Source organism: Lactuca virosa, chromosome 3, assembly GCF_052849685.1.
Source record: "Lactuca virosa cultivar CGN04683 chromosome 3, Lactuca_virosa_CGN04683_v6, whole genome shotgun sequence".
Classification (NCBI taxonomy): domain Eukaryota; kingdom Viridiplantae; phylum Streptophyta; class Magnoliopsida; order Asterales; family Asteraceae; genus Lactuca; species Lactuca virosa.
The window spans coordinates 300,801,421-300,820,908 of NC_136428.1; positions in this window are offsets into that span (position 1 = coordinate 300,801,421).

Genomic DNA, 19,488 nt, shown 5'->3' on the forward strand with positions numbered 1-19,488 from the left:
CACAATTCTGATCTTCGAATCATGCGATCGAAATCCATCTTCACGATCAGATTCAACATACTCTTCTTCTAAGCTTCCTCTCCTTTTTCGATTCTATAAAACATCAAAATGCGACCTAGTCACATCATGTAATAAGAATCTCCAAATAGGAACTTAATAGAGTTAGATAGTAGACTTTACCTGAAGCATAGTCAAATTTTGACTTTTACCATCCTAGTGAACTTTCAGGTAAATAAGACAGCTTCGCAACCAATGCCCCTTCTTTTGGCAATAGAAACATATGGACTCTTTAGCAATGGTACATGGGACTATCTCAGACTTAGCCTTTATCTTTACCATTTGGTCAACCGGGTTGACTATGGCCGATCCCTTTCCATTGGGAAGAGAAGACGTTTTTGGACTTCCAATGATCCCATTGTCAATGTCCATGGAAGTTTGGGAAGTAGATCTTCCAATCAAATTTGCTTTACGAGTGCTCCAAATCATTTCTGATTCAGCAGCAACAAGCAATTTGGTAAGATCGATAAGGGTCATGTCGTGATCTGTCATCAGGGAGTGACTGAAGAACTAAGTCAACAACCAGCTTCCCCGAGACTTCGACACCCAACTCTCCCAACTTGTCAATATGTGACTTCATCTCCAAGATGTGAGTACATATAGACATTACTTCCTGCCAATAGGGCCTTGAGTGACCTAGAACTTGTGGGTTAGGGAGAATAATTTGAGGAGGTGGAGGAAGTGAAATATGATTTCCAGTCCCATTAATGCACAACAAAGGGATTAATCTTTCACCTTGATTGCCATTTGGGATATCATCTTCATTAGGATAGCTTTATCTAAAAGGATATGGAAGACCATAGCTGTCTGAACTAGACATCTATAAGGGAGAAATTCAAGTTCAGTTGACTTGAGTCCTTAATATGACACCCAATATGAAATATTAAGGCTAGGACCCAACACAATATTTTATAACTTGGAAGAGGGATGCCCTAATCCAAGCTACAAAATATTTGAAGGTAGGTAAATGATGATTTACCAATTTCCACCACGAAAAACGAAAAAAAGTTTTAGGTTTTAAGTGAATTGAAACTCCTAGATCTTTCGAGATTCATTGAACTATTCAATGGCATGTTTAAATCTTGATTGTGCCCTTCAAGTTTTTGATTGGGATGCCGAGGATCACAAACAAGGAGTGAATAACCATGCAAATTAGCTTGGTACACTCAATGTTACAACCACCTAATCAATATGCCGGTTAACCACACACGCTCCATTGATTTATGATTAACATCAAGATACCCTTTGCCACACATTGTCAGTCCCAGATTAGTGTGCCGGTTAACCACACATGCTCCACTAACGACTTAACAAGGTGCAAAGTGTAATGTCATAGGCTAGCACCAAATTCACATTTTCCTAAGTAACTAAGATTGGGAATTTATAAGTGTTTAGTTACTTAGTATTTATCATTATACTTTTAATGAAGGGATAATTATAGTCCTATCAAACCCGTTCGGCTAACGACCCCCCACCAGTCAAGGAAGCGGTGGGTGAGAGTGGACACCCATTAAACTGCCATTTTATAGGCAGTAACCTTATACCCCCTTATAGACCGGCTTCGTGAATGAGACCTACTAATGGTAAGACTGACTTACTCTTATACATATATATAAATATTAAAGCTATAATATTATCATAATTTAAGGGTTGAATTTTAAACTATTAAAATTCTAAGGGTCTAACTTGGAATTAAAGTATTCATGGGGGAAAACTTTACAAATTCCAAAACTTGAGGGCAAGTTTTGAACAATTCAAAAACTTTTGGTTTCCATAACATATGAGTTTAATATAGGTTTTAAAGACTTTAATGAAGAGACTTTTGAAAATCCATAACTTGAGGACAAGTTATGGAGGTCATAAAACAATTTATGGGAAAAAGACTCTTCAAGTTTATAACCTATGGCTTTAATGATTCTTTTAAAAGGAAAAACTTTTCGTTTTCCATAACTTGAGGACAAGTTATGGAATCCATTAAAATCATTAAGATCACTAATTAAACTAATAAACATGTCAAGAAAACTATGATCTAGATTAAACTCATGAACAAGACAATTCTCATCAAACAATTTTCATGTAATTAGCCTAACCATTAAACTAATACAAAAAATGAAACTTTTGACAATTATCTTTTAAATTGGATTAGTATGATCATTACCACATCAAAAACAAGTTTATAGGTTCAAAAACAGCTTAGGGTAATGATCCTAGTCCAATTCTGGGCAAAAACCTCGAAAATCTGCATTCTGGAGCACCAACTTGTCGGGTGTATGAACAAAATCGGAGAGTTGGTCAGTTTTTGCCTTGGACTCGGCGAGTCCACAGTCCAGAACAGCAGAATATCGATTTTTAAGGCATTTCCAAGCTAGTAGCATCAAGTATAATTAAAAACAACCATAGGCTCTGATACCACTGATGGGTTTTGTATACTACAACATCCTATGGTGCACATACAACCCTAAATACCTTGGATCTATGTTTTCACTAATTATAAATGCAATGATGTTTCCAAGGTATTAAGCCTATAACTAGCATGCAATTGTTATATACCATACAAGATACTAGTTAGGGTAAAATACCTTTTGTGTAGCTTGAAGTCTTGATGTAGTTGGCCTTAAGAGCTTAGCCCCAATAGTGTGGAAGCCTCAAATGAAGTCACAACACATCATGGACAAATGTGGAACTTGAGAGAGAATCTCCATGCACCAAAAACACCTCCATGAACTCCAAGTACAAGTCTATGCATTTTTGGCTATGAATGGACATATTTATATGTAGGATTCCAAGGGTCATGGGTATAACCCAAATCCATACCCATGGGTTTTATGACCCATGGTTCATGTGGCCCAACTCTTTATGTATCCATACATAAACTTGGTCCAACATGGATCATAAGCCCAACACATATAAATATAACTAATTACCATAATTAGTTCCCATAGATTTAATTAGTCACCTTTGATCACTAAATTAATTCCAAATTAATTCTTGATCAATACTAATTAAAACATATGATTTCATATTAATATATTATAACTTATAATATATTAACAAATCATATATAACCTTCCCTCAAGAATCCATCCTAACAAATTGTCCTGATGATATGCAACCCAAATGGACCATGCTACTCTCGGGTCAAGTACATACCAATAATAGTTATGGTCTTAGACATCTAATCAAACACTTAGAACCCTTGAAGAATTGAGTTTGGGCTCATTTGGAGGTGGATGATGTAGTTTAAATGATTCGGGTATTCGGTTTGTGTTTTGGAGCCCAAGGGTATCGGTAAAGGCTTTGGTTCGGGCCTTTTATGAATTTTGGATTTAATTTCGGTTGGTTTTCAGAAAATAAAGTTTATAGATGTGTAGGGCTTCTTGTTACATTTCCGAGGATATAAAGAATGTCGAAAACGGATAAGGGATGCAAAAGTTATGACCATTTGAAGTTAGAGGGGTGTTGGGCCAAAACGGGTATGCATGACGTACAGGGGAGGAACGCATGGCGTACACAGGAATTTAGACACGGGTGTATTTGGGAACGCCCTGCGTTCCCCAAGGGAACGCGCTGTGTTCGTCAGGCCAGATTAAAACCCTAATTTAGGGTCTTGGACCCTATTTAAACACCTTAACTCACCTCCAACCCTCATTGTCACAACTAGTATTTTGGCTAGGAAATTCTAGTCTCATGTAAACATTCTCTACTGTGATTCTTGTAACCCAAATTTTATAGTGTAACCTATGCTCATCTAATGACAACAAACTTAATCAACATTCTTCAGTAAAGCTCAAAATCTTATACAATACATCTCTTATAGCCAATTATGTGTTGAAAACCCTAGAAATTCCGGTTCAAGTTTATTATGAACTAGGATTCTCTTATTGGGCCTAATGGACCAATAAACCTTCAACTTGACTATCTTGGGCCTAGGAACCCTAATTGGGCTTTCATTGGACCCACATCCATAACGTTTTAGCATTTGGGCCTCGTTGGACCATAAATGATTCCATTTGCTCTAATGGGCCGTAAACCCTTTCTATTGGGCTTCATTGGGCCGAGAACCTTAATAAGGGCCCAATGGGCCGAAAAATACTTAGGCTTCTTAAAAATCGAACAAAACCAAGAATGGGCCCAAACCATTCCATTTCCATTTCTTTTCTTAGCCCAATTCTCGGCCCAATCAATGAACAAAAAAAAGAGAGAAGGGGAATTATCTAACATATGACACATCATTTTTGCATGGTGGTCTTCCATGGACATCGCCTCACCATCTCTCTCTCTCTCTCTCTTCTCTTGTTATCGGCCGAGAGGCCCTCCTCTCTCGACAATTCACTTCAAAAATTCATCCAAGCTCGCATAATTTCCTCTCAAACTCAAAAAGGAACTCTCTTATTTTTCCTTGCTATTTTCGTGACTTTGGTGTGTGATCCCAAGAGTTCTTCAACAAGTCTCACCCACTTGGTAAGTTGCCATCATACATAAGACATTGATTTCCATTTTAAACCAAGAACACTCCCTTACATGGTTCATTTCGTATTCTAGCTTCCTAGGACCATCTAAGGCCGAAAATCCTTCTCAAGAAGCTTCCTAGGGCCGAGATCTACTCATTTTACCACCAAGACCAAAAACATCAAAGCAAAGTGAGTTCATACCCCTTGTTTTTCAGTTTTACTTTGTTTTTGGGGGAGAATACAAGTTGCTATGTGTTAGATCTATGTATTTGTGCATGTTTATGTGTGTTTTCTAAGTGTATGTTGTGATTGTGTAAAGAACTTCATAGATCTAGACAATATTTAGAAACTACAACACTTTATACAACTTACTATAAGGATAAATGTGCTAAACATGTGAAGATTCATAAGAAACTAAACAAAATTTTGAAAAAGGGGCCATTTTTGACAAATAACCAAAAAGATGAGACTTTCTTGGCATTTAAGGTTTTACAAGGACTAAAGGAGTCATTTTTATAAAAGAAGTGGGTTTTTATGATATTTTTGGTGATAAAGGGGCCAAAAACGTAAATTTTTGCATAATGGGCCTTAAAAATGGGCTTTTCGGTTTTAGTGGGCCAAAGTTGTAAAAATTCCGATTTTCATGGATTAAATTGCTATTTTACACAAGTTTGAGGATAAAATGTAAAACTTACGGTTTTATGGGTTGAAAATGCCACATTATTTGGATTTGGGCTACAAATGCAAATTTTTCCAAAATTTGGACCGAAAATGCCATTTTTATCAAAAATGGGTTGAAAATGTAAATCGTGGTAAAATGGGCCGAAAATAATATTTTATATATATTTGGGCCAAAAATGTCAATTTTTATAAAAATGAGCAAAAATGACCTTTATTACAAAAATTAGGCCCTTTATGTTATTTTGGTAAACAAATGAGCTAAGACATACAACGAAATGACAAACGAACTAAAAACATCGATTACTCGTTTATTGGGCCTAATATATTCATTACATGTTTATGGGGCCTTTGTGGTCCATTTACATGTTTATTGGGCCTAATTTATTCATTACATGTTTATTTGGGCCCTAGTGGTCCTTTTACATGCTTATTGGGCCTGGATTATACTTTTTATGTTTATTGGGCCTTAGTGGCCCATATACATGTTTACTGGACCTAAACTATACCTTACATGTTTATTGGGCCTTAGTGGTCCTTTTACATGTCTGTTGGGCCTCGTACATTCATATACATATTCGTTTAGTTTTTCAAACATAAAACATACAAGTAAACATTATATAATACAATATAATACAATACTCGCATAAACTCAGTCAAGTTGCTAGTGAGACATGTCGGTTGACACCTCTAGAGTGTATGATCGTAGCCTATAGTTATAACCAGAGTCTCTTGGAGGGAGAGCGAGAGTTTGTGTATAGATCTATACGTGGTGACTCCCCACACCTGAGTTGTTCGCTACAACTACACTAGGCCAGTCTAGGGTGACAAACCTTAGCGTAAATCGAACCGACGCCTAAGAACGCCAGGACAGGCGAACTCGTCAAAAAATCAAGTATGGTTAAAACGGCTCACCCAGAAATCCTCTCCAACATAATTTTATAGAATACCTATAAAATCTTGTGGATACAAAAACATACATATACTGTTATTCGGTCTTAGGGTTGAGACCACAACACTTTTATAAACAGAAAATATCGGATTTTCTAGGGTAATACCCGTTAAACAATATCTTTTACGTACTACAGGAAATATAGGGTTTTTATCTGGATTACATTTTTATACATTTCAAATACAAAGAACACACATGCATTAATACTTGATTTTGATACATCACGTTCAAACCATTTTCAGAAAATATCGGATTTTATGGTGTTTACAAACGATTCAAAACTTTTCATTCAAATATGCTTATGAACTCACCAACATTATATATGTTGAAGTTTTTCAAAATAACTTGTATTCTCAGCGAATCGTTAAGAAGAAAGGTCAGCAGGAAATGGTGGAATTTGTCATATTTTGTTATCATCATACATTAAATATTTTGAACATGTAATTTACGATATTGTACTTGATGTAAACAATGGTGGTTGTATCTTGGTATGTATGATGATGGTGTTTTCTTCTTTCAATTATATACAATTGTGATGATATTACAAGATGAAGTCACGCGCAAGCCCCCAGACGTTTCCGCCGTCTGGTTTGGGGGTGTGACACTCATTTTCTTCAGCCTCCATCCTCTCTAACCCTAAGAACAAAACCCTAGCCTCCATTTGAGTATTTCTTGAGCTTCATGGTGATTTTGTGTGTCTTTTGGTGCTTGAGGAGGAAGAAGGAACATCTTATAGAGTCATTGCTTGACTTGGAGCTCTTGGATCCAGGCTTTGTGCACCTAGATCTATCTTCTGGAGGTATAAAATCTCAACCTTGACAACTCTTTCATGTAGATCTACCTAAGTGGTATTTTTTTATGGTTTTGGTCCCTTTGAGGTGGTTCTTGTGAGTAGAAGTTACTCCAGAACCTTTGAGCTTCATATTTGGTCCTTGTTGAGGTTATGAAGTCATAAAGTTTGAATCTTGATGGGCATAAACCTTCCATGCATGATTTGGTAGTCATTTGGTGAAGTTTGGGACTTAGGGTTTTGATTTGGGTCCCATTGAGTTATATAAAGTCATAAAGTTGGAAACTTTATGACTTAAGAAGTCCCTTGAAATCAGATCTGGAAGTTTGGATTGAGGTCTTAAGGTATTAAGAAGTTTTTAAGACATTTTGGGGTGATATCTTTGGAGTTCATCTTTGGTGTTGGGCTTCATTAAGCCATGCAAAGGCTTAAAGCCTTTGACTTTATGGATAAAGTCACATATATTTAGCCATTCTGAGGTTTTGGACGTTTGGCTTAAAGGATTAATTCATTGGAATGACTTTTGGGTGGCCGCCGGGAACACCGTGCGTACCATTGGGGAATGCTGCGCGTTCCGACTATGATGCCCGTTTTTGGACCGACAACGTATGTCGTGCGTACAAGCCATGTACGTCGTGCGTACGTCTGATCAGATGGGATTTGGGATTTTGGGATCATTGGACTTTGGGGCTTTGATTTTGGGCTTTGGTTGAGTTTGGGGCTTAATTGGTTGGGACTGAGGACTTTCATTAAAGTTGTACTTATTTATTGGGCTTGCGTTGTTGGGCCTTAGTAGGCCCAATGGGCTTGGGCTATTAGTGGGCTTGATTAGTAGGACCGTTTATGGATTAATGGAATTGGTTTGAAACTCAATTATTAATTGAGTGTTGTTTGTTTGATAGTGCGGGGTTTCTAGCAGATCTGTAGTCAGAGATTATTTGTGGGTTTAGCTGTCGAGGTGAGTTTCGCCTCACTATACCCGTGGGTCGAAGGTACCAATGTCGGCCCACTAGTTTTGGTTATCTGTTAGTAGAGGGGTACCTTAGGGACTGTATATAGTCATGTAGGATAAACTGAGGACTCTTTATCCAAGCTCTTGTACATGTTCCTCGTTTAGTTGTGGTTCTAGAGTGGGATCATCTGTCTGGGTGACTATCTCACCTCTAAATATATACGGCCATGCATTCCTTGGATTGTTGATATTGAGTATGTTGCTATTCTGTTATGATCTGTTAGATCGTTATCCTGGTAGATAGGATGATGATATGCTTAGTGATCTGCCTGTTATCTGTTCTGGCTATATGTTTACCAGTTGCATGTGTTGATGTAGTGTAGTTGGGTTGAGACTGTGCTGCTTCGTGCTGCCAGTCAACAAAACCAGTAATGTTTATATCGATATGTTGTTATGATTTACTAGGCTTATATGTGTTTTGGATATGTATATGTGACATGTTGTGTGGGGGTGGGTTGAGGTGGTCCTATTATGTGCTGAAGGCCAACAGACCCAGGGCGTCCCGGATAGACTGAAGGCCAGTAGGGCGTACCAGTCAGGCCGAAGGCCCGAAGAACGTTCCAGATAGGCTGAAGGCCCGGTGAGGCATACCAGTCATGCTGAAGGTTCTGTGAGCGTAACAGATAGACTGTAGGCTGGTGGGGTGTTCCTGTCAGACTGAAGGCTTTGTGGTGTACCAGGTGGACTGTAGGCCGGTGGGGCATTCCAGTCATGCTGAAGGCCTTGTATGCATGCTGTTTGTTGGTAGTACATGTTTTATGTTGTGTGGTGGTAATTTGGGGGAACTTACTAAGCTTTGTGCTTACGGTTTTATTTTATTGTTTCTGGTGCTTCTGATGATTTTGGCAAGGCGAAGGCGTGACCGTACACATCCTTGGTTTTTCTACGGATTGGATCTTGGGAGACTCTGATTTTAAATCATGTTTTAGGAAATAATGTTTTTGTGAAAACTTTTGTTAATAAATGGGTTGTTTTGAAAAGTTTAAATTTGTGGAAATTTTTTGGGATGTTAGAGTAGTTTCTAAATCGAATCCTCTTTTACTTGTTGGAATCGATAATCACACAAACACTACACACACACACATTCACAGAATTTAATTATAGGGAACAAAAACGAAAATTATTCATTCCTGTGATCTTATTACCTTCTGTATTTTCTCATCTCTCCTTTTAAAGAGGTTGGATTCATAAGGTTACAATATTGGGCCACTTCTACTTATTGAAAGCTTTAGAGAGAGAAGCTTAAGACTTACCGAAGATGAACTATGGTGGCTATCGGAGTTGAACGGTGGTGGCTGTCAGAAGTGAACGGTGGTGGTGCCGGTGATAAACAGTGTCGGTAAGGGACCAATTACGAAAGAAATTTAAACCATAAGGGTCATTCGTGTAATTTAGAATAACTGGTTAACAGATGAATGGTTAAAACTAACGATAATGGTTTAATTGACATGTACACTAAAAGTCAGTGAACGGCTAATGCTCATATTAAAATCGCTTTCATTGACCAGTGTTCTAATACTTGTTGCTAGTTGGGACTTGATTTCGTTCCTTCCTATTGGGATTTGATATCTTTATCGATAATGTTTAGGTGAACCTTTAAAGCATAAATAACAACTATATTGTTTAAACAAAAGATGCAACCATAGTTGAACCTTCATGTTATTTGGAGGAATGGAGCATACATTATTACATGAATAGATTCCAGCAGGAGAATGTTTCTGCTGCACAAAGGGTTGGGTTATTGTTCTAACCTTTCACCCTCCAACAACTTGGGGTATGGTTGCTATTACAGTCAACCATCTACATGCCCCACATATGCTGTCACCTCACCATATAGGTGTATGCCATGTCCTTCTTTCAACTTAGATAGTATATCCTCATGATTTTGGGTGAAATGAACAAAAATGTTGTGCTTATAGCAGCTACAATCAGGAATGCAGGAAGGGTTGGCTAACAACAGTTTGTAGTAGGTATAATTCGTATCATCAAAACCAAAAGCATACACCTAAGGGTTCATAGGTCGTTGCTCCAGAGTAGGTGAACCTTGACCAGCTGACAGAGTGTTCAATCCTTGTTTTTCCATAAACAAGACAAGAAATTTTCAAGTAAAATACATCCACATCCACAGGATTAAAGTTTAACAAGTATCAAGTTATGGAAAAAACCTAATAGTTTGTAGAAATCAAATCGTTATAAACAACAACTTAACAGCAGACACAGTTTAAAACTTGGAATAATATAATGAAAAAATAGAACACAAACACAACATCTATTGCTAGGATGAAAGTCATGCTAAAAAGAACAAATCAGGCCTTTACATACACAGATCAGTGGAACACAGGAGAGGAAATGGAATTATGTGGTTATTCGATTTTCTTCATCAAGGTTTACAAAGTGCAGTGTATATGAAACATATCTAGGTTTTCTAACAATAAACTAGGGGATTGTATTTGGTACGCAATGGACAAAACTACTTAACATTTCGAAATTTTGCAAGGAAAAGTTTCTAGAAATTCGAAAGTATAGTCAGCTAAGTCGAACATATTAGAAATATCATACTTTAATTCTCAAGCTGCGAGATTAGGAATATTTAAGCTGATAATCACTAGCTATGGAATTGAAACATACATATTGGTTAAGCAACGATCTACACGAAGTAAGCATAAAGATACCTTAGAAAGAGGTGATGCAGACGAAGAATGAAAGAGATGTTGTTGGCAGCCATGACGGGAACTGATTCGCACAGAGGGAGAACCCAAGGAGAGGGAGGGTACGATGGTTTCCAGAGAAAGACCATATTATTGGGTTTTAGTTAAACATACATACATATTGCTTAAGCAACGATCTAAACCATTAAGCAGAAAGATACCTTAAATATATCTAGTTTGGTAATGTGACAACCGCCGATTTTCAGACTAGTCAAAGTCAAATAAAGTCAATAAGTCGAACCGGTGAACTCATCTAACATTAGAATATTAGGACTTGCAATATGTTAGCTACTGTACAACTCGCTATTTTAATAAGAAGTTATCACTTGGAAAGTTCGTATGATTGAAATTCTTAAACCCTAAACGGGACAAGTGAGGTGGCAAAACGATAAAACACTATTGTATACCTTTAAGGGGTGTGTAAGACCCTTAAACATGGCTTAACGAGGTTTACGAACCTTGAGTTGCAAAGCTAAACACTCAAAAAGGTCACAAGTGAAATCTCTCCCAAATCTCTCTAAGTATGTGAAATCTCTCCCAAATCTCTCCAAGTATGTCAAATTTCTCCCAAATCTCTCTAAGTATGAGAAATCTCTCCAAGTATGTCAAATCTCTCCCAAATCTCTCTAAGTATGAGAAATCTCTCAAAGTATGTGAAATCTCTCCCAAATCTCTCTCAAAATCTCTATCAACTTGTTATAATCACCCGGGGCATCCCGACCCTTAATTTAGTCGAAAACCGCTCGAAAACGGAAGGATACGCGAAAAACAGCTTTAAGGAGCCGAACCCTCTTAAGGAGCCGAAACCTCTTAAGGAGCCGAACCCTCTTAGGAACCGAACCTCCCTTAAGGAACCGAAACCTCTTGAGAACCGAAACCACCTTCCTGAACCGAACCTGCTAAGAGACCTTCGGTCCGAGATACAACCTTCGGTTCCGAGATGCGAAGCTGCTCATGACCGAACCCTACTCTCGGTTCCCATCTACTTTCGGTTCTAATGGCTAGGACCGAACCTCCGACCCTGAACTTCGGATATTTGCAACTTTTACCAGGTTTTCAATATTTTTAGCGTTTTGAGCCCGTTTTTCGTGATTTTAACGCGGGATTTTCACCCAAACTTATATTTTGACATATAAGACCCCATATTTCCATAATCTAATCACATTTTGAGGGTAATCATTATCTAAGACTATAAATATAGTGGGTAAGATATGGAGTGGAGTGTTGACTTATCCTTTGGGCAAGGACACAAGTTACCTCCCATACCCACTCCAAGACCATCCCCAGTTACTATTCCACCATACCTGGTCATTTCATTGTCCTTTTTCCCACTCTTTTCAGCCAAGTGCCTTGACACAAGGATAGAAAGACCCTCATCTCTCCTCCCATTTCACTCACACTCCTCCAAGAAGCAAAAACTCACTCTCTCTCTCACTATCCCTCTCTAATCTCGAAATTTCAAGGCTGATCACAAGTTCTTAATCTACTCCTAGTAAGTAATATCACTCCTCACATGATTATTTCTCCTTCTTTCTACTTAAATCATGAATATCTTACACAAACATCGTCATAATTGTGTTAGATCTTCGAATCTTCAAGCATCTTCTAAAGTGTTCTTGAGTTGAACTTCCTTTCTTCATCATCCATCTTCTGAAACCAAACAAGGTGAGTTCATACCCCTATCTTTTCATGTGTTTCTTAAGTTTTAAGGGGGGGATACAAGTTAAAACACCAAGAACACAACTAAACTCATCCATCAGCTTTCATCAAAAACGTTTTACTCCATTCACGGACTGTTTTGAACATCTTAAACTTTTTAGTTTTGAAAACTGTATTAGGTGTAAATAGTTCAGGTTTATACCTTTAAAATGACTACTTCCATATGTTCATACGATTTTTCTACTAATTATGGTGATTTTTACAAAACTGTCTATCACTGTAGCTATGAATTCGGACCAGCCAGTGAATGTGAACGTTTTCACACCAGTTAGCAACTTCTAAAAATCATAATAAAAATTATGAGCAAACTAGACAAATTTTCTAAACTCTCAGGGTTTACGGATCTAGTTTTCGGTTTCGTATGAATTTTCTGTGATTTTCTAAATCAGTGCAAAAAATGGTAAAAACGAATTTACAGTTTACAACTTTCATAACACTTGTAACATGTTGAGCAAAGTGTTAAACCTTGATGACTTCATATTTTGCATGTGTTTTCTGTTGTGATAAAATTATATAACAGAAAAATAGACATTAAGTTGTAAGAATCCTTATTATTACTAAATGAGGCATAATAAACATAGTTATGTTTTTGCTATAAATCTACTTACACAGAAAAAGGTTCTTTTACATTACAAACACTTATGATAAGCTATGGTAAGTATAGTTTATGTTTCATACACAATACAAACAATTATGTTAAACTATAATAGGTATAGTTTATGTTTCATTAACCCGTCAAATTCATTACCAAGTGGTTTTCTGTTCAGTTCACATAAATCTGTTAATGAATAAATTTGTGAGACATTCGCTTCGTGTTACCTTCAAAGTAACAAAGTCAAAAGTCCTGTAAATTGTAACCAGAGTCTCTTGTAGGGAGAGCGTGATAGTTGTGTATAGATCTATATTGGGTCTGACAAACCCGCAGCTGAGCTGCATGAAACAGCTAGACCGGTAGGTCTGAGATGACACGTGTCATTTAACTTGCGACGCCTGAAGAACGTCGTATTATGAGGCCGTCTGAGTCTTAGTATGGTTATAATAACTCACATGGGGTATTAACAAAACATAAGATTTACAGGTTTTACTTCTAAATTAAACGAGTTTATGTCGATTTAAACTTGCATGAATTACTTTAAGTATGGAAAAATACTTGTACAATTTGGTTTTGACTTTTAAGACTACAATGCATTTTATAAGAGAAATATTGGATTTTTCTTGAACAAACATTTCTTTTACAAAGAAAAGGATTTTATCATCACCTTCAAAAGCTTATGAACTCACTAACTTAATTGTTGACACTTTTTCAAAACTACTTGTATTCTCAGGAAATCAGTAAACAGGTAATCGATCGCTTTTGAGGATGGAACGCTAAGGCGTCAAACATTGTATTTTTGTCAACATAATGTAATTGATTCAGAAACATGTAAACATATACTATGATGTAACTTTTTCAATTATATTTATGTTGGTTGTCTATACTTTGAACACTATTATATTCGTTGTTGTGATACTATAAATGAAGTCCTCCACCCCCGGACGTTTCCGCCATCCTAGGTTTGGGGGTGTGATAAGTAATTTAAAGGGAAATCGAGTAATATAACCATTTTTGTTTGTGTTTTTTAAAAATATAACCTATCTTTTGTTTCTATTTTTCTTCCTTCTTATTTAAGATGATAACAAGTGTACAAATTTAACATCTCAATCAAATTGAATGACACTTGTCACCATCTAAAATATGTAGGAAGATCAACAAAAAGTAGGAGGATATTTAACTTCTCCTATTTTTTTTTGTAAAATGACCACTTGGTCTGGAATGCCCCAATATGGACCCAATTTAATATTTGGTAAATGGGTAAATAGATCCGACTCGGTAATCTGGTTCTCCTATAAATGTTTTTTAACCCGTTTCGGACTAGATTTCACCATTTGTTTCGGATTACCCTACATCTCATTCCGAACACCACTAAAACTAAAAATGTCTTCTGATAGCAGTGATGAAATGCAATTTTTATATGTAAGTTTCAATTTTGATTATAATTATATGCATTTATTTTAGATTATACGTTAAAACATGTTTAGTTTATGCAATTATATAAGTATTATAGGGTTTTTTGTGAATTTTATTCGTGTGAATGTAATTATAGGATTAAATGTACTTATACATTTATATTACATAAAAAATTGTTATTAAAACACCTAATTTTTACTAGTCCGAAACATGTTTGGAATCCGAAAATCATGTCCAGAATACAAGGAATCAGTCCAAAATTTTGGTCAGGAATTTATGGTCCGGACTTGCGTTTCGAATTTTTTTGTCCGGACTTCCATTCCCGAACATACATACAAAAATTACCTAATTAATTATTCTTTTGATTGTAGCACGATAGAACATACGAAGTTGTTGTTACTACAACCTGCAGGCCTGAACTTGGGCGCGAAATCATGGCGCGTTTACAAAACCGACCAGTTTGAGGGGTCATGTTTAGGCAATCATGTTTTGGTGATTACGTGAGCATGTTGATGGGTGTCAAATGTTACCCTTTACTATGTCACTATCTTATTTGTAAGGAATTTACTACTTTTGATTCAGATGACCTACAAGAGCTTCTATTTCCGGTTGACGACTATCAGGTTTGCTTTGACAGGAAAGCATTCTGCTTGGTCACCGAATTGCGATTCAAGGATTATTTCCATCCCAGTTGTGGTTTTGTAGAATTCAGATAACGTGTGTTTCCATTTCTGTCATTTTTCACATTCGGTGAGTTTGGCTGAGCTGATGCACGTGTTTAATAACTTACTTCATCAATTAAGTAATGAAGACATGGTGAGAGTCTCCGTGTTGTATATGCTAGAGCAACGATTTTTGGAGAAATACCCTCGACATCTAGTTACTTATGAATGTATGACACTCGTCTCTAATTTAGACGAGTTTAACATGTATACAGTTTTTTACCTATATTATATAAAAATGATACATATACTTATTAAATGTAATTTTTTGACATAGGTACCCATGGGGCAGATTGATATGAGATTTCACTTACAAACAGATGTGTATTGTGTTTGATAAGATTGAGGAGCATTTGAACCCCAATGCGCCAAGAGTCGGTAGTAGACACACATATACTCTGCAGGGATTTGTCTATGCATTTAAGGTTTGTACACTATGTTTAATAAGAGTTTTTAAGCAACAATTATCGTAACTTTGTTAAGTTGGTATGTTGTTTGACATTTTAATTTTGTAGATTTGGATCATGGAGACATTTCCCAACAGTAGTATAGTTTGTTCCCTTATACCAGGTGTTATCCCTCGGGCAGTTGCATACCCTAGGATGAGGCGTGTGCAGACACCTAATTGTCAACGTATTCTCGATATTACCAATGTACGTAGTTTAGTCCACCTTATAATTTATACGTTGGTATGACATAAATAACTTAAGATTAACCTTTATATATTGTTTTTATGCACCGTCCCCCCAACGAGTTGTTCCAGCCTACTACGCAGGAGCGTGCTACTTTATGGTGGATTGAGAGTGTCTAGTGGATAGTTGTAGATTATGATAATGTTTGAGTTATGGTTTTCTTTGTCAATGTTTAAAAAAAATCATTTTGAAGATGTAGCAAAAACAAGTTTATCCTTCCAAACAACATTTTGTAGAATATTATGATATCGTACAAACATCATTATGGGTTTTTTAGATCAACGGTATGATATTGTTGGCTACTTTTTTTTACTAGTATTAACTTTAGTTCTACTCTTAGACTTAACGTTACTTTTGGTACTCGACTTGGTCCTACTTGAAGATTCATTTTTTGTTGACTATGCAGGAAACAGAGCGTCACAGATTCTGCTTGTGTGACTGATCCTTTAGTCGCCTATGTTTATATGTTTACTTGGTTGCTTGTTTGTTACATATTTTGGTGTGGTGGGTTGATGCGGTCCTGCTTTATGTGATAGGCCAACATACCTGGGCGGGCCAACTATGTATTGTAGGTTAGTGGTGGGTCAGTTGTATGCTGAAAGAGAGCGGTCCAGGTGATTGTAGGCCTTGTAAGGAGGGCCAATTAGACTGTAGCCTCAGGAGCGGTCCAAGCATGTTGTTGTCCTTGGAGGCGAGCCAGACAGACTGAAGGCTCATGCGTTTGTATGCATTGTATGTATGTTGTGGTGTGTGGTATTTTAAGGGAACTCACTAAGCTTTGACTTACAGTTGTGGATTAATTGTTTTTCAGGTACCAATGGTGATCGTAGGAAGGCGAAGGCATCACTGTACACATTTATCAGCAACCATGTGGATTCTGCATTGAGTATATTTTGACATATAAGACCCCATATTTCCATAATCTAATCACATTTTGAGGGTAATCATTATCTAAGACTATAAATATAGTGGGTAAGATATGGAGTGGAGTGTTGACTTATCCTTTGGGCAAGGACACAAGTTACCTCCCATACCCACTCCAAGACCATCCCCAGTTACTATTCCACCATACCTGGTCATTTCATTGTCCTTTTTCCCACTCTTTTCAGCCAAGTGCCTTGACACAAGGATAGAAAGACCCTCATCTCTCCTCCCATTTCACTCACACTCCTCCAAGAAGCAAAAACTCACTCTCTCTCTCACTATCCCTCTCTAATCTCGAAATTTCAAGGCTGATCACAAGTTCTTAATCTACTCCTAGTAAGTAATATCACTCCTCACATGATTATTTCTCCTTCTTTCTACTTAAATCATGAATATCTTACACAAACATCGTCATAATTGTGTTAGATCTTCGAATCTTCAAGCATCTTCTAAAGTGTTCTTGAGTTGAACTTCCTTTCTTCATCATCCATCTTCTGAAACCAAACAAGGTGAGTTCATACCCCTATCTTTTCATGTTTTTTTTAAGTTTTAAGGGGGGGGGGATACAAGTTAAAACACCAAGAACACAACTAAACTCATCCATCAGCTTTCATAAAAAACGTTTAACTCCATTCACGGACTGTTTTGAACATCTTAAACTTTTTAGTTTTCAAAATTGTATTAGGTGTAAATAGTTCAGGTTTATACCTTTAAAATGACTACTTTCACACCGTCATATGATTTTTCGACTAATTATGGTGATTTTTACAAAACTGCATATCACTGTAGCTACGAATTCGGACCAGTCAGTAAATATGAACGTTTTCACACCAGTTAGCAACTTCTAAAAATCATAATAAAAATTATGAGCAAACTAGACACATTTTCTAAACTCTCAGGGTTTACGGATCTAGTTTTCGGTTTCGTATGAATTTTCTGTGATTTTCTAAATCAGTGCAAAAAATGGTAAAAACGAATTTACAGTTTACAACTTTCATAACACTTGTAACATGTTGAGCAAAGTGTTAAACCTTGATGACTTCATATTTTGCATGTGTTTTCTGTTGTGATAAAATTATATAACAGAAAATTAGACATTAAGTTGTAAGAATCCTTATTATTACTAAATGAGGCATAATAAACATAGTTATGTTTTTGCTATAAATCTACTTACACAGAAAAAGGTTCTTTTACATTACAAACACTTATGATAAGCTATGGTAAGTATAGTTTATGTTTCATACACATTACAAACAATTATGTTAAACTATAATAGGTACAGTTTATGTTTCATTAACCCGTCAAATTCATTACCAAGGGGTTTTCAGTTCAGTTCACATAAATCTGTTAATGAATAAATTTGTGAGACATTCGCTTCGTGTTACCTTCAAAGTAACAAAGTCAAAAGTCCTGTAAATTATAACCAGAGTCTCTTGTAGGAAGAACGTGATATTGTGTATAGATCTATATTGGGTCTGACAAACCCGCACCTGAGCTGCATGCAACAGCTAGACCGGAAGGTCTGAGGTGACAAGTGTCATTTAACTTGCGACCCCTGAAGAACGTTGTATTATGAGGCCGTCTGAGTCTTAGTATGGTTATAATAACTCACATGGGGTATTAACAAAACATAAGATTTACGGGTTTTACTGCTAAATTAAACGAGTTTATGTCGATTTAAACTTGCATGAATTACTTTAAGTCTGGAAAAATACTTTTACAATTCGGTTTTGACTTTTAAGACTACAATGCATTTTATAAGAGAAATATTGGATTTTTCTTGAACAAACATTTCTTTTACAAAGAAAAGGATTTTATCATCACCTTCAAAAGCTTATGAACTCACCAACTTAATTGTTGACACTTTTTCAAAACTACTTGTATTCTCAGGAAATCAGTAAACAGGTAATCGGCCGCTTTTGAGGATGGAACGCTAAGGCGTCAAACATTGTATTTTTGTCAACATAATGTAATGGATTCAAAAACATGTAAACATATACTATGATGTAACTTTTTCAATTATATTTATGTTGGTTGTCTATACTTTGAACACTATTATATTCGTTGTTGTGATACTATACATGAAGTCCTCCACCCCCGGACCTTTCCGCCATCGTAGGTTTGGGGGTGTGACAGATTGGTATCAGAGCAATGTTTATAGTGAACTAAGTATAACGAACCACATAAGATATACAAACTATAAACACATTTGGGACTAAAAGTCTCTGATTAAACATTTTCAAATGATTATGTCACACCCCCGAACCGTCGGAACGGACGGCAGAAACGTCCGGGGGCGTCATGCGTAATATCACAACAATCGTATCATAGCAATCACAGTAAACACAACCATTACATTATAATATGAATATTTACATTGTTTGAAAACATAGTTTGTTCACATCAGTATATAACAAAAGTGAAAGACGTGACTCCAAAATGCTCCGTCTTCTCCAAAAGTTGGCAAGTGTACCTGTCTATTGTTGCCCTGAGAATACAAGCAGTTTTAAAATATCAGCATAAAGCTGGTGAGTTCATAAGCGTTTAGTTCTGGTGAAAGAAATGTTTCTTTGATCCTTTGAAAAGTGTTTCCCAAGAAAATCCTATATTTTCTTATGAAAGATGTTTGATTATCCATTAGCTGTATGTTAAACAGTTCGTTTATGAAAGGTTGAGTTATCCCAGGAAAATCCTATATTTTCCTAAAAAGTTAACAGTTGGTTATCTGTTCTTGTCTGAGGTGTACAAGTATCTACCATACTTGTATCGTTAGAT